We start from the raw sequence: 11,949 nt of genomic DNA, 5'->3' as shown, positions 1-11,949 counted from the left end.
CGGGCGTGGTAGCGCACGCCTGTAATTCCGGCTACTTGGAAGGCTGAGGCGGAAGGATGGCCGGAGCCCAGCGGGTCGAGGCTGCGGTGGCTGCGAGCGTGCCACTGCACTCCAGTCTGGGCGACAGAGTGAGACTCCAACTCCAAAAAAAAAGAAATGTATTTTCATGGACACTATTTCATTTTTTAATCTTGACAACAATTCTGCCAGGTAGGTAGGGCAGGCTTTACAGACAAGGAAACTGAGACTGCCGTGGAATGAAGACCAGAGACTTTGAGTTTTAAAATGAGGCCGGGCACAGTGGCTCAAGTCTGTAATCCCAGCACTCTGGGAGGCCGAGGTGAGAGGACTGCCTGAGCCCATGGGTTCGAGAACAGCCTGGGCAACTTGGCAAGACTTCATCTCTACAACATTTCAAAAAATTAGCTGGGCATGGTGGCACACGCCTATAGTTCCAACTACTTGGAAGGCTGAGGCGGAATGATCGCCTGAGCCCAGCAGGTCGACACTGGGGTGGCTGTGAGTGTACCACTGCACTCCAGCCTGGGTGACAGAGTGATACTCCAACTCAAAAAAAAAAAAATTATAAAATAAATAAAATGAGACACCTTGGCCGTCTATAAGCCCTCGAGGGACCCATCCTGCCAGCCACACACCCTGAGAGCCCTCCTTGGGATTCATCTTGTGATCTTCAGGAGAAAAAGGCAAACCGCCTTGAAGTCACAAACCAGCAAACTCAAAAAAGGCTCTGATAATAGTCCCTGAAGGACATCCTGGTATTTGTCCATAGTAGTAAAATATTAGGGGTCTCCTGGTCAGCGGAGATCTTTTCATTTTTAGAACATGTAACGAAATTCTGTTGCTGAAGGGAGGATGACTTCTCATCAAGGTTCAGAGAGGTTTAGGGCTGTGCCCAAGGCGGTACAGCTGGTGGAGAGCACATTCTTTCCCAGAGCCCACGTTCTTTGCAGCCAGGGCAGCGGCCCATACCCATGTCTCGGAAAGACCATTCTTCTGAGCTTAGGACACACTGGTTTGGGCGAAGGTGGGAGGCCAATGAGAAAGCCACTGAAGAGGCCAGGCGTGAGGACCATGCAAGGGGCCAGGGGAACGGAGGGGGCGAGATGAGATGGGCGTCCCCTCTCCAGAATCTGTCCGACACAGGCCCCCAGACTTCCTCTCCATACACACTCCGGATTTACTGCCCCTCACTCACGGATCTCCGGCGTGGTTTTGGGAGGGAAGTCAAGGGGATGAAGTTGAGGAATTCCAGGGTCGCGAACCAAGGTCTTGTTAGGCACCGACAGCTGATATCGATGATGAAGAAGTTCCATCTAGTGGCAATAAGGGGTATCGCACCAAGGACCCCATCCTGGTCAAGGAAATGGGGGAAAACGCACTCCTTGCTTCTCTCTACCTGCTTTATCACCAGAAACCCTGGCAGTCTAGCCTGGAGGTTAAGGGAACAGGGGCATGGGCTCTACAAAGCCCCTGTAACTCTTCTCCCAGCCACTCTGCCTGCCTTTCGGGACATCATGCGAGGAAGGACGTGACTCTCTGTCCACGTGCTCCCATGCTTCAAGACCCCAAGCACCCTGACAGCTGTCACCCAAGGGAAAAACTAGGGTGTCTGACACCCCAGGGGGTGGGGGAGGAGGCTGAGGTGGTCAGATTCCTGGGGCCCAGAGATAGTTTTTGGCTTTCCCTTCCCCATGGTGGCCTGACATCTCCCTCCCAGCAGGCTGCCTCTTTTTTTTTTTTTTTGAATTGGAGTCTCACTCTGTCACCCAGACTGGAGTGCAGTGGCCGCTCCCGGCCACCGCAGCCTCGACCTGCTGGGCTCTGGCGATCCTTCCGCCTCAGCCTTCCAAGTAGCTGGAACTACAGGAGCACGCTGACAAGCCCAGCTAATTTTTTGATTGATTGTAGAGTTTCCCAGGCGGGTCTCGAATCCACGGGCTCAGGCAATCCACTCACCTCAGCCTCCCAAGGCGTGGGATTACAGGCTGAGCCACAGAGCCCGGCTCAGGCTGCTTCTTGAACACGCTGTCCTTACCCCCTTATCAGCCAAGGCTTGCTGGCTTTTGGGAACAGACTTTGAATGTTATTCCAGAGCCTAGGTCACCTCTGGCCCCAGATTACCTCGCATCTTCCCTCTCCCCACCTTGGAGGCCACAGTCACCCTGGGAAGACAGTGTGTCCTGGTGGAAGGGCACCGGCCTTGGAGCACACAAATGCTCAGGTGCACTCAGCTCCCCACTGATTACCTTGTGACATTAGGCAAGTTACCTAACCCTGGGGTGCCGAGGACTTCCTAGGAAGATATGCTGCCCACAAGCCATGACCCACAAGATGGACAGACTAAAAACATAAGAGCTGCAAACTTTTGTGCCACAAAAGGTACTCTAGGCAAAGATAAAAACCAGGCTAGTGGGAGGAAAAGCTATTTCCAATGAATGTAACTTATAAAGGATCAATATCTAGAAGCTTTAAAAGAGGTCCTACCAGTCTGGGCATAGTGGCTCACACCTATAATCCCAGCACCTTGGGCGGCTGAGGCAGGAGGATTGCTTGAGCCCAGGAGTTTGAGACCAGCTTGGACAGCATAGCCAGACCTCATTGCTACAGAAAACCAAACCAAACAAAGCCAAACCAAAACAAAACAGAAAAATTAGCTGGGCGTGGTGGCGCATGCATGTAGTCCCAGCTACTCAGGAGGCTGAAGTGGAAGGACTGACTCAGGATGTCAAGGCTTCAGTGAGCGGTGATCCTGCCACTATACTCGAGCCTGTCTCAGGAAAAAAAAAAGAGGTCCTACCAATTCATTGGGTTGGTGGCTCAGCCTGTAATCCCGCACCTTGGGAGGCTGAGGTGAGTGGATTGCCTGAGCCCGCAGGTTCGAGACCCGCCTGGGCAACTTGGTGAGACCTCATCTCTACAATTAAAAAAAAAAAATTAGCCGGGCCTGGTAGCGCGCGCCTGTAATTCCAGCTACTTGGAAGGCTGAGGCGGAAGGATTGCAGGAGCCCAGCAGATCGAGGCTGCGGTGACTGGGAGCGGCCACTGCACTCCAGTCTGGGCGACAGGGTGAGACTCCAACTAAAAAAAAAAAAATTATGAAATAATCTAATATAAAATAGAAATAGATAGATTCTGTTTTCAGAAAGCAGAATCACAGAAGAATAGTGAAAATGGTCAGTCTTCATGGAAGATGCCCAACCTCACTAGTCATTAGGGATATGCAAATTAAAACCTTGAGGACCCCTGGTGTGCAGATCTCAGTGTCTGAATAGCAGGCACCACGGAAGGGTGGCTCCCTAGAGAAGTGACTGGCTCCGGGGCTGGAGCAGGGCTAGTGCAGGGGGAGCCTGGGACATCTTGTTTGTAGCAGAAAGCCAGGATGCTTTCAAAGATTAATGGGGTCATGTCAAAAGGACGCAGGAGCCAGCTGGAAGAGACCCCCACTGGCCGAGTTGCAGCAGTCTGAACATCAAAAAGAAAAATGACTGTCGGTGATCAAGATGCATTGGATTTATGAAAATTCATATGTTTCTGAGAATCTCAAACTGGAGAAATTCAGAGAAACCCTTGGGACTCCACTGAGGCATTTATTAAATAATGTGTGACCTTGAAAATTGAAAAATACCGGAAAGAAGCAAGCATTTACCCTGCCGTTCCAATGGGAACTGTATTTCTTTTATTTTATTTTTTTTTATTTTTTTGAGTTGGAGTCTCAGTCTGTCGCCCAGACTGGAGTGCAATGGCCGCTCCCGGCCACCGCAGCCTCGGCCTGCTGGGCTCCGGCGATCCTTCTACCTCAGCCTTCTGAGTAGCCGGAATTACAGGCATGCGCCACCACGCCCGGCTGATTTTTTAATTTATTGTAGAGATGAGGTCTCGCTGCCCAGGCAGGTCTCGAACCCGCGGGCTCAGGCAGTCCACTCACCTCAGCCTCCCAAAGGCACGGGATTACAGGCTGAGCCACGGAGCCCAGCTATGGGAACTGTATTTCAAAGTAACCCGATAGCCCTGGCTGAGGAAGGAGGGCCCTGCTTTACAGATAAATGCCAGCTGTGTTAGGTATCTGTGGCTGCAAAATAAATCACCCCAAAACGTGGTTGCTTGAAACAACACATGTTTATTATCTCACAGTCCCTGTGGGTCGGGAATCTGGGCGTGGCTTCGTTGGGACCCTTGGTTCTGGACTCCCACAGGCTAGAATGGAGGTGTCAGAGGATCCTGCGGTTCGTCTTCAGGTTCCACTGAGGGATGGATAATCCCTTCCAAGCCTGCTCACATGGTGGCAGGATTCAGTTCCCCGCTGACTGCTGTCCAGACACAAGATTGCCTCATGGTGTGTCAGCAGGGCAAGAACACAAGGCCATGCTCAGGAGGGCCCGGAGGACGAGCCAGCTGGCCTGGGGGAGGTGAGCATTTGGCTAAATGCTCTAATGTCACCGTCTTGAAATTCTTAATCATTTTGTCTTTGAATTTGTGTTTTGTGGCGAAGTCCCGCGGGACAATGGAGCAGGCATGTGAGCAAAGGAGATATGCAGTCTTTGGGTGCCTGACGTCGCTCCTGGCCACCCCACTGTCATAAAGCATCCGAGATGCCCCTCAGACACAGTGGTCAGGCGGGGCCATACTGTGTGGGAGTCCGGTGAGATTCAAGACGAGTACAAGCTAAGCCAGGTAGGGAAGCTTCCATAGTGTTGTAAGATCCAGAAGGGAAAAAAACAGCACACAGTTGCATGCTACCACGCCCAGCTAATTTTTGATTTATTGTAGAGACAAGGTCTCACCAAGTTGTCTGGGCTGGTCTTGAACCCACGGGCTCAGGCAATCCATTTACCTCCCAAAGCACTGGGATTACAGGCTGAGCCGTGGAACCCGACTAGCTGGGCTTTTCAATTCACTTTGTCCTATTGTAGTTGTTAGAACTCACTCATTAGGTTCACATGCTCAGTGAAAGAACCCAGGCACAAAAGGCCACAGGGTGCATGATGTCATCTATATAAAATATCCAGAATAGGTAAATCACAGAGAGAAGGTAGATTAGTGGTCACCAGAGCTGCGCTGAGGGGTCGGTGGGGACAATAGCTTAATGGCATGGAGTTTCCCTTGGAGGTGATGAAATGTTTTGGATCTAGACAGAGGTGGTATTTGTGCAACATTGTGAATGCGCTACACACCACTGAATTGTTCACTTAAAAAATGGTTAACGACTGGGCGTGGTGGCTCAGCCTATAATCCCAGCACTTTGGGCTGCCAAGGTGAGAGGATTGCCTAAACCCAGGGGTTAGAGCCTAGTTGGGTAACTTGGTGAAACCTCGTCTCTACAATAAATCACACAAACTAGCCAGGCATGGTGGCATGTGTCTGTAGTTCCAGCTACTTGAAAGACTGAGGCAGAAGGATCACCTAAACCCAGCAGATCAAGGCTATGGTGGCCGTAAGCCTGTCACTGCACTCGAGCCTGGGTGACAAGAGTGAGACTCCAACTAAAAAAAAAAAATGTTAATTAGGGCGGGACGCGGTAGCTTATGCCTATAATCCTAATACTTTGGGAGGCCGAGGTGAGAGGATTGCCTGAGCCCACGGGTTCAAGACCAGCCTGGGCAACTTGATGAGACCTTATCTCTACAATAAATCAAAAAATTAGCCGGGCATGGTGGGGCATGCTTGTAGTTCCAGCTACTTGGAAGGCCGAGGTAGAAGGATTGCCAGAGTCCAGCAGGTTGACATTGGGTTGGCCATGAGCATGCCACTGCACTCCAGCCTGGGCAACAGAGTGAGATGCCAACTCAAAAAAACAAAACAAAAAAAGAAATGGGGCAACTTTGGGTCAGGGCAGGTAGATTATGCCTGTAATCCCAATGTGTTGGGAGGCTGAGGTGAGAGGATCACTTGAGGCCAGGAGTTCAAGGCCAACCTGGGCAACATAGCAAGACCTTGTCTCTACAAAAATAAAATAAAATAAAATTAGCTGGGTGGGGTGGCACACACTTGTGGTCCTAGCTAATTGGGAGACTGAGGCAGGAGGATCACATCAGTCTAAGAGTTTGAGGCTACAGTGAGCTGTGATCATGCCGCTGCACTCCAGCCTGGATGACAGCATGAAACCCTGTCTCAAAATATAACAATAATAAATTTTGTAAAAAGGGAGTATTTGGACAGAGGGACACTCATGAGGAGAATGCCATACACAGATTAAGGCTCTGTGGCCACAAACCAAGCAACTGCCAGAAGGCAGGAGGGTGACCAGGAGCAGATCTTCCCTGAGCCTTCAGAGGCAGCACAGTCTGCTGACACCTTGATCTCCCTCCTCTGATTTCCAGAACTGTGAGACAATGAGTTCCTGTTGGTTATGTCATCCAGTCTGTGGTACTATGGCAGCCCTAGAAAATCAACACAGATGTAAATGCCAGGAGGCAGGAGCTGCTGGAGGCCACCTTGTAAGCTGCCTGTCACAGCAGCTAATGCACATCTAGGAATGATAAACATAGAAAAACATCCTTTTGTATCACTGAATCAGGCAAAGACTGTCATGTATTTTTGTTTGTTTGTTTGTTTGTTTTTGAGTTGGAGTCTCACTCCATCGCCCAGGCTGGAGTGCAGTGGCATGTTCACAGCCACCCCAGCATTGACATGTTGGACTCGGGCGATCCTTCCGCCTCAGCCTTCTAAGTAGCCGGAACTACAGGTACGTGCTACTGCACCGGGCTAGTTTTTTATTTTATTGTAGAGACGAAGTCTTGCCAAGTTGCCCGGGCTGGTCTCGAACCCGCAGGCTCAGCCTCAGCCTCCCAAAGTGCTGCGATTACAGGCTGAGCCACCAAGCCTGGCTTGTTTATTTATTTATTTATTTTTGAGTTGGAGTCTCACTCTGTTACCCTGGCTGGAGTGCAGTGGCGTGCTCACAGCCACCGCAGCCTCGACCTGCTGGGCTCAGGTGATCCTTCTGTCTCAGCCTTTCAAATAACTGGAACTACAGGTACATGCTACCATGCCTGGCTTATTTTTTGATTTATTGTAGTGACAAGGTCTCACCAAGTTGCCCAGGCTAGTCTCGAACGCCCCAGGCTCAGGCAATCCTCTTGCCTCTGAAAGTGCTAGGCTTATAGGCAGAGCCACTGCACCCGGTCTGTCATGTATGTTAAAATCAGGCTACCGTTGGCCTGTTCCAGGGTCAACTTTAGCATTGTTTATGGTGGGACACCCAGGTGCTTTGTGAGTTTCTCAGTGGGTGCAGTAGGAAGTACACAGCTTTCCTTTTGATTATTTCTGGCCAACAATGCTTGAATTGACTCAAATATTAGTTCTAACTTAATAATATACTCTATGTGGCCTGGTATGGTGGCTCACAGCAGTAATCTCAGCATTTTGGGAGGCCAAAGCTGGAGGGCCAATGGAAGCCAGGAGTTCAAGACCGGATTAGACAACATAGCGAAAACTTGTCTCTACAAGAAATAAAAATAATTTGCCAGGTGTGGTGGCACACGCCTGTAGCCCCAGCTACTCAGGAGGCTGAGGCAGAAGGATTTCCTGAGCCTAGGAGGTTGAGGCTGTGGTGAGCCATGGTCATGCCACTGCACTCCAGCCTGGGAGACAGAGCGAGACTCCAACTCAAAAGTAATAATAATAATAATACACTCTGGGCTGGGTGCAGTGGCTCATACCTGTAATCCTAGCACTTTGGGATGCCAAGGTGGGAGGATCACTTGAGCCCAGGAGTTTGAAACCACCCTGGGCAAGATAGCGAAACCTTAATCTCCATTTTGAAAATCTTCAGGCTGGGCTCGGTGGCTCAACCTGTAATCCCAGCACTTTGGGAGGCCGAGGTGAGTGGATTGCCTGAGTCCGCGGGTTTGAGACCAGCCCAGGCAATTTGGCGAGCACTCATCTCTACAATAAATCAAAACTTAGCTGGGCGAGGTAGTGCGCACCTATAATTCCAGCTACTTGGAAGGCAGAGGAAGAAGGATCGCCAGAGCCCAACAGGTTGAGGCTGCAGTGGCCTAGAGGCATGCCACTGCCCTCCAGCCTGGGTGACAGAGTGAGATTCCCACTCAAAAAAAAAAAAAAAACCTTTAAAAATTATCTAGGTGTGGAGGCACTTGCCTGTAAGTCCCAGCTACTTGGGAGGCCGTGGCAGAAAAATAACTTGAACCCATGAGGTCAAGGCTGCGGTGAGCTGTGATTGTACCGCTGCACTCCAATCTGGGCAACAGAATGAGACACAACTCAAAAAGACAAAAAAAGAAAAAGAATACGGTGCGCCTTCACTCACGGACTTGGAACACATATTTGAAGTGAAAAAAAAAATCACAGAATATACCTAAATGCCTGAAGTATGTCATATTTAAAGTATTATATATATGTATATTTATGTGCGGGTGTATACGGTTGTGTAGACGAGGGATTGTTAAGTCACACTTGCACATTCATAGGTTTGTCACTGCATGAAGGAGTGAGAGGGTGTAACGGTGACTAATAATAGCTCCCACAGGTGAGAACATTTGCTGGGCCAGGTCCTGCCCAACGGCTTTCTTTGTGTGTGCTAATTCATTTGATCCTTCCAACAGCCCACTACACAGATGACAAACTGAGTCCCAGAAAAACCAAGTCACTTGCTCGAGGCCTAATAGCAGGTAAGTGGAGACTGTGCTCTTGGGCACTGTCCTATACGGCCCCTGGAGAGAGACGGTCATCCCCTACTTTACATTCACAGGTATTTCTGGAATCCTTTACATTGAAAAGATATAAAGGCGTAATTATATAATTGGGGGAAAAACAATGAAGAAAGAGAAAAAGCCGGACTCAGTGGCTCAGCTTGTAATCCCGTGTTTTGGGAGGTCGAGGTGAGTGGATTGCCTGAGCCCGCGGGTTCGAGACCCGCCTGGGCAACTTGGCGAGACCTCATCTCTACGATAAATCAAACAATTAGCCGGGCGTGGCAGTACGTGCCTGTAGTTCCGGTTACTGGGAAGGCTGAGGCGGAAGGATCGCTGGAGCCCAGCAGGTCGAGGCTGCGGTGGTCGGGAGCGGCCACTGCACTCCAGTCTGGGTGACAGAGTGAGACTCCAACTCAAAAAAAGAAAAAAAAAAAAAGAGAGAGAGAGAAAGAAGGAATCCTTGGTCTGTATTCTCCTTCCTCCGGGGGCCTGATTATTGCTGTCCTCCTCCCCTACCCCACAACTGTGGCCCAGGTCTCTGACACCTGCTGGACTTGGGGTGGGGGATGGAGGGTCACCACTGGACTTTCTGATCCCAGGTCCCTTTCACACTAACTCCCAGGGACGATGGGGTAGTGGAGGAAGTTCAGCAGAACAAACAGCTCAAGAGCCCCCGGGGTCATCCGGCCCCTCATTTTAGGCTGTAGAAGCCAAGGTTTCACAGAGAGGGTGAGAAGGTGGCTCACGGTTGCACAGCAGTCTGGGGAGATCGGGACCAGTCTGGCTCAATTGGGGCCAGTCTGAAACCATGTGGCCTCAAGCACTGTCTTATAGTCCCCCTGAAAGAGGCTCTTCCAAAGAGCTCGTCTCTCCCAAGCCTCCCAAAGGCCTCTCCTCCTGAAGGAAGTGAACACAGAGGCCAGGTCCTACCGCACCTCCCGAGCTGTGACCAGTACCCGGGCTGCCTTCTCCCTGGACCTAGATCTCACTTCAGGGTAAGAAGCTGGAACAGGAAGTCCCTGGACCCTTGTCCCGCTCACTTACTCCCCTGTGCTCAGTTCCTAGCCGCCGTCACAGGCCTCATCCACCTCTCCCCTTGGCTTTTGTGGGGCTTTCTGGACTGTGGGGACTGGAGGCTGTCGAAGGTTTGAGCCTGGGCTGAGGCAGGCGACTCGCTTGGAGAGAGCTTTGCCTGCTGCTGGGTGGAAGCTGGACTCTGGGAGGTCACTGAGAGTCAGAGACCACCTGGGAGGCTGCAGGGAGTCTGGATAAGGGTGATGGTTTCTTCTCTGCTGTCTTTTCACTAATGGTGAGGAGTGCGGGACACTTTGGGGTCAGCCTGGGGCTCCTGCTTTGCCCTGGGGCCGTGGGCACGTCACTAATGAGCCCAGCTCTTTGGGTGTGACATGGGCCATGAGGTCATCTCTGTGAGTGGAGGGAGAAGAATAGATGAGGCTTCTCTAAGGGACGCCCCTCCCTGCCTCTGGACCTTGTCCTCGCAGGTCAGGACTTACCCCGCTGATCACAGGTTTGCTACTTTGTTCTTCCTCCTTGGGGACAAACATTGCCTCCGGCAGACCTTACCCATCTCCTCTGGCACCAAGGGAGGCAGGGCCCGGCTCCTGGGGGTTTCAAGAGACAGAGGAGGGGGCTCTTGGGGCGCGGCCAGCCACACATCCTTCCTTCTTTCCCGGTCCACAAGAGTAGTGGGCTGAGGGGTGGCTCCCTAAAGATATGGCCCCTCGGGAACCTGTGAGTGTGACCTTATTTGGAAAAGGGTCCTTGCAGATGTAATTAAACTGAGGATCTCAAGGTGAGATTATCCTAGATTTAGAGCGAGCCCTAAATCCAATGACACGTGTCTTTAAACTCACAGAGATCTAAGACAGGTAGCGACACAGAAGAGAAGGTCGTGTGACCAAAGAGCAGAGATGGGAGTGACGCTGCCCTGAGCCAAGGCATGCCTGGAGCCACCAGAAGCTGGAAAAGGCCAGAAGGATCCTCTTCCAGAGGCTTCAGAGGGAACCCGGACAGGCTGACACCTGGGTTCCAGACTTCTGCCTCTGGAACTGTGAATCAGAGTCTGTTTTTTTCTTTTGCGCTAGGGTCTTACTCTGTCGCCTAGGCTGGAGTGCAGTGGCACAATCATGGCTCACCGCACCCTCCATCTCCTGGGCTCAGGCGATCCTTCCGTCTCAGCCTCCCGGGTAGCTGGAACGACAGCCGTGTGCCACCACGCCTGGCTAGTTCCTGTTGTTCTAAGTCACCCAGTTGGGGCCATTTGTGACAGCAGGCCTAGGAAACCCACACGGTGAGCTATTCAACTTCCCTGTCTCTGGTCTTTCTTGCCAGGGCTCTCTGCTCCCCTGAAAGCAGAACCCCGAGTAGTTCCCGCCCTGGTCACGATGCCCCCTGCTGGCCTCGTCCCACACTGCTTCTGGGACCTCCTGGGGGGTGGTGAGGTCCTCAGGACCCCCAGCCCGGGCCCCCTGGGTGGGAGCCCTCCACACTCAGTCCCTGTGGTCCACCCTCCTTGCTTCTCCACCTCAGTTTCCTCCCCTGCTCTTCATTCAGTCAGCCATGCTTCCCAAGCATGGGCTGTGAGCGGGCGGTTCTAGACAGCGAGGATGGGGGTTATCGGAGAACCCCAAAAGGTAGGCGCGAGTTCCCAATGCGCAGAGAGGCAGACACACACATCAGTGCTTAGGAGCAGAGAAAGGTTTATTCAAGGGTGGAGGAGGCAAACTCTCCAATCTGACCTGCCTTTGAATGTCACTGGAGGCTTGAATGGGTTAGGCGGGTGTGCAGGAGGTGAGATTCCGGTGATCAAAGCTGCTCAGGTCCCCAACCCCCCACTGCCCTGTCTCCCGACTCCTACATCAAACTTCTGGACGCCATTGAGGAGGTCCGCATGACCTAAGAATCATTGTTCTTAGAAAGGAAAACAAGTGGATTAATCTTGCAGGCAGCCCCTGGAAGTTAGAAGATGAAGTCAACTATTATTGACTACCTTCTACCCAAATAACTATGGGCAGGTGATCACGCATGGAGGAAGAAAAGGATAAGGAGAAAAGGAAATACCTGAAACAATAGGCTCAATTACAGGATGAGGGAAACTGATTCCGTGTTTATTTGAAAATTTGGAATCAAAAATTAGCCAGGCGTGGTGGCGTGCACCTGTAGTCCAGCTACTTGGGAGGCTGAGGCAGGAGGATCGCCTAAGACCAGGAGGTAGAGGCTGTGGTGAGCTGTAATTGTGCCACTGCTCTCCAGC

The 11,949-nt window shown here is 51.5% G+C and overlaps 1 protein-coding gene across 1 annotated transcript in view; it reads right to left on the bottom strand.

Moving 5' to 3' along the window:
* The window catches only part of RHBDF2 (rhomboid 5 homolog 2), a 36,712-nt gene extending 31,450 nt beyond the window's left edge, over positions 1–5,262 (bottom strand). The window contains exon 1 of the mRNA XM_008049234.2: positions 5,227–5,262. The gene's annotated coding sequence lies outside the window, so the exon portion shown is untranslated. The remainder of the gene's footprint in view (positions 1–5,226) is intronic.
* Positions 5,263–11,949: the final 6,687 nt, after the last annotated feature.

Source organism: Carlito syrichta, unplaced genomic scaffold (genome assembly GCF_000164805.1).
Source record: "Carlito syrichta isolate Samal-C Ts95f unplaced genomic scaffold, Tarsius_syrichta-2.0.1 Scaffold130825, whole genome shotgun sequence".
Classification (NCBI taxonomy): Eukaryota; Metazoa; Chordata; class Mammalia; order Primates; family Tarsiidae; genus Carlito; species Carlito syrichta.
Note: the sequence above shows the minus strand (reverse complement) of the source record. Positions and strands in the feature narration are given on the sequence as shown.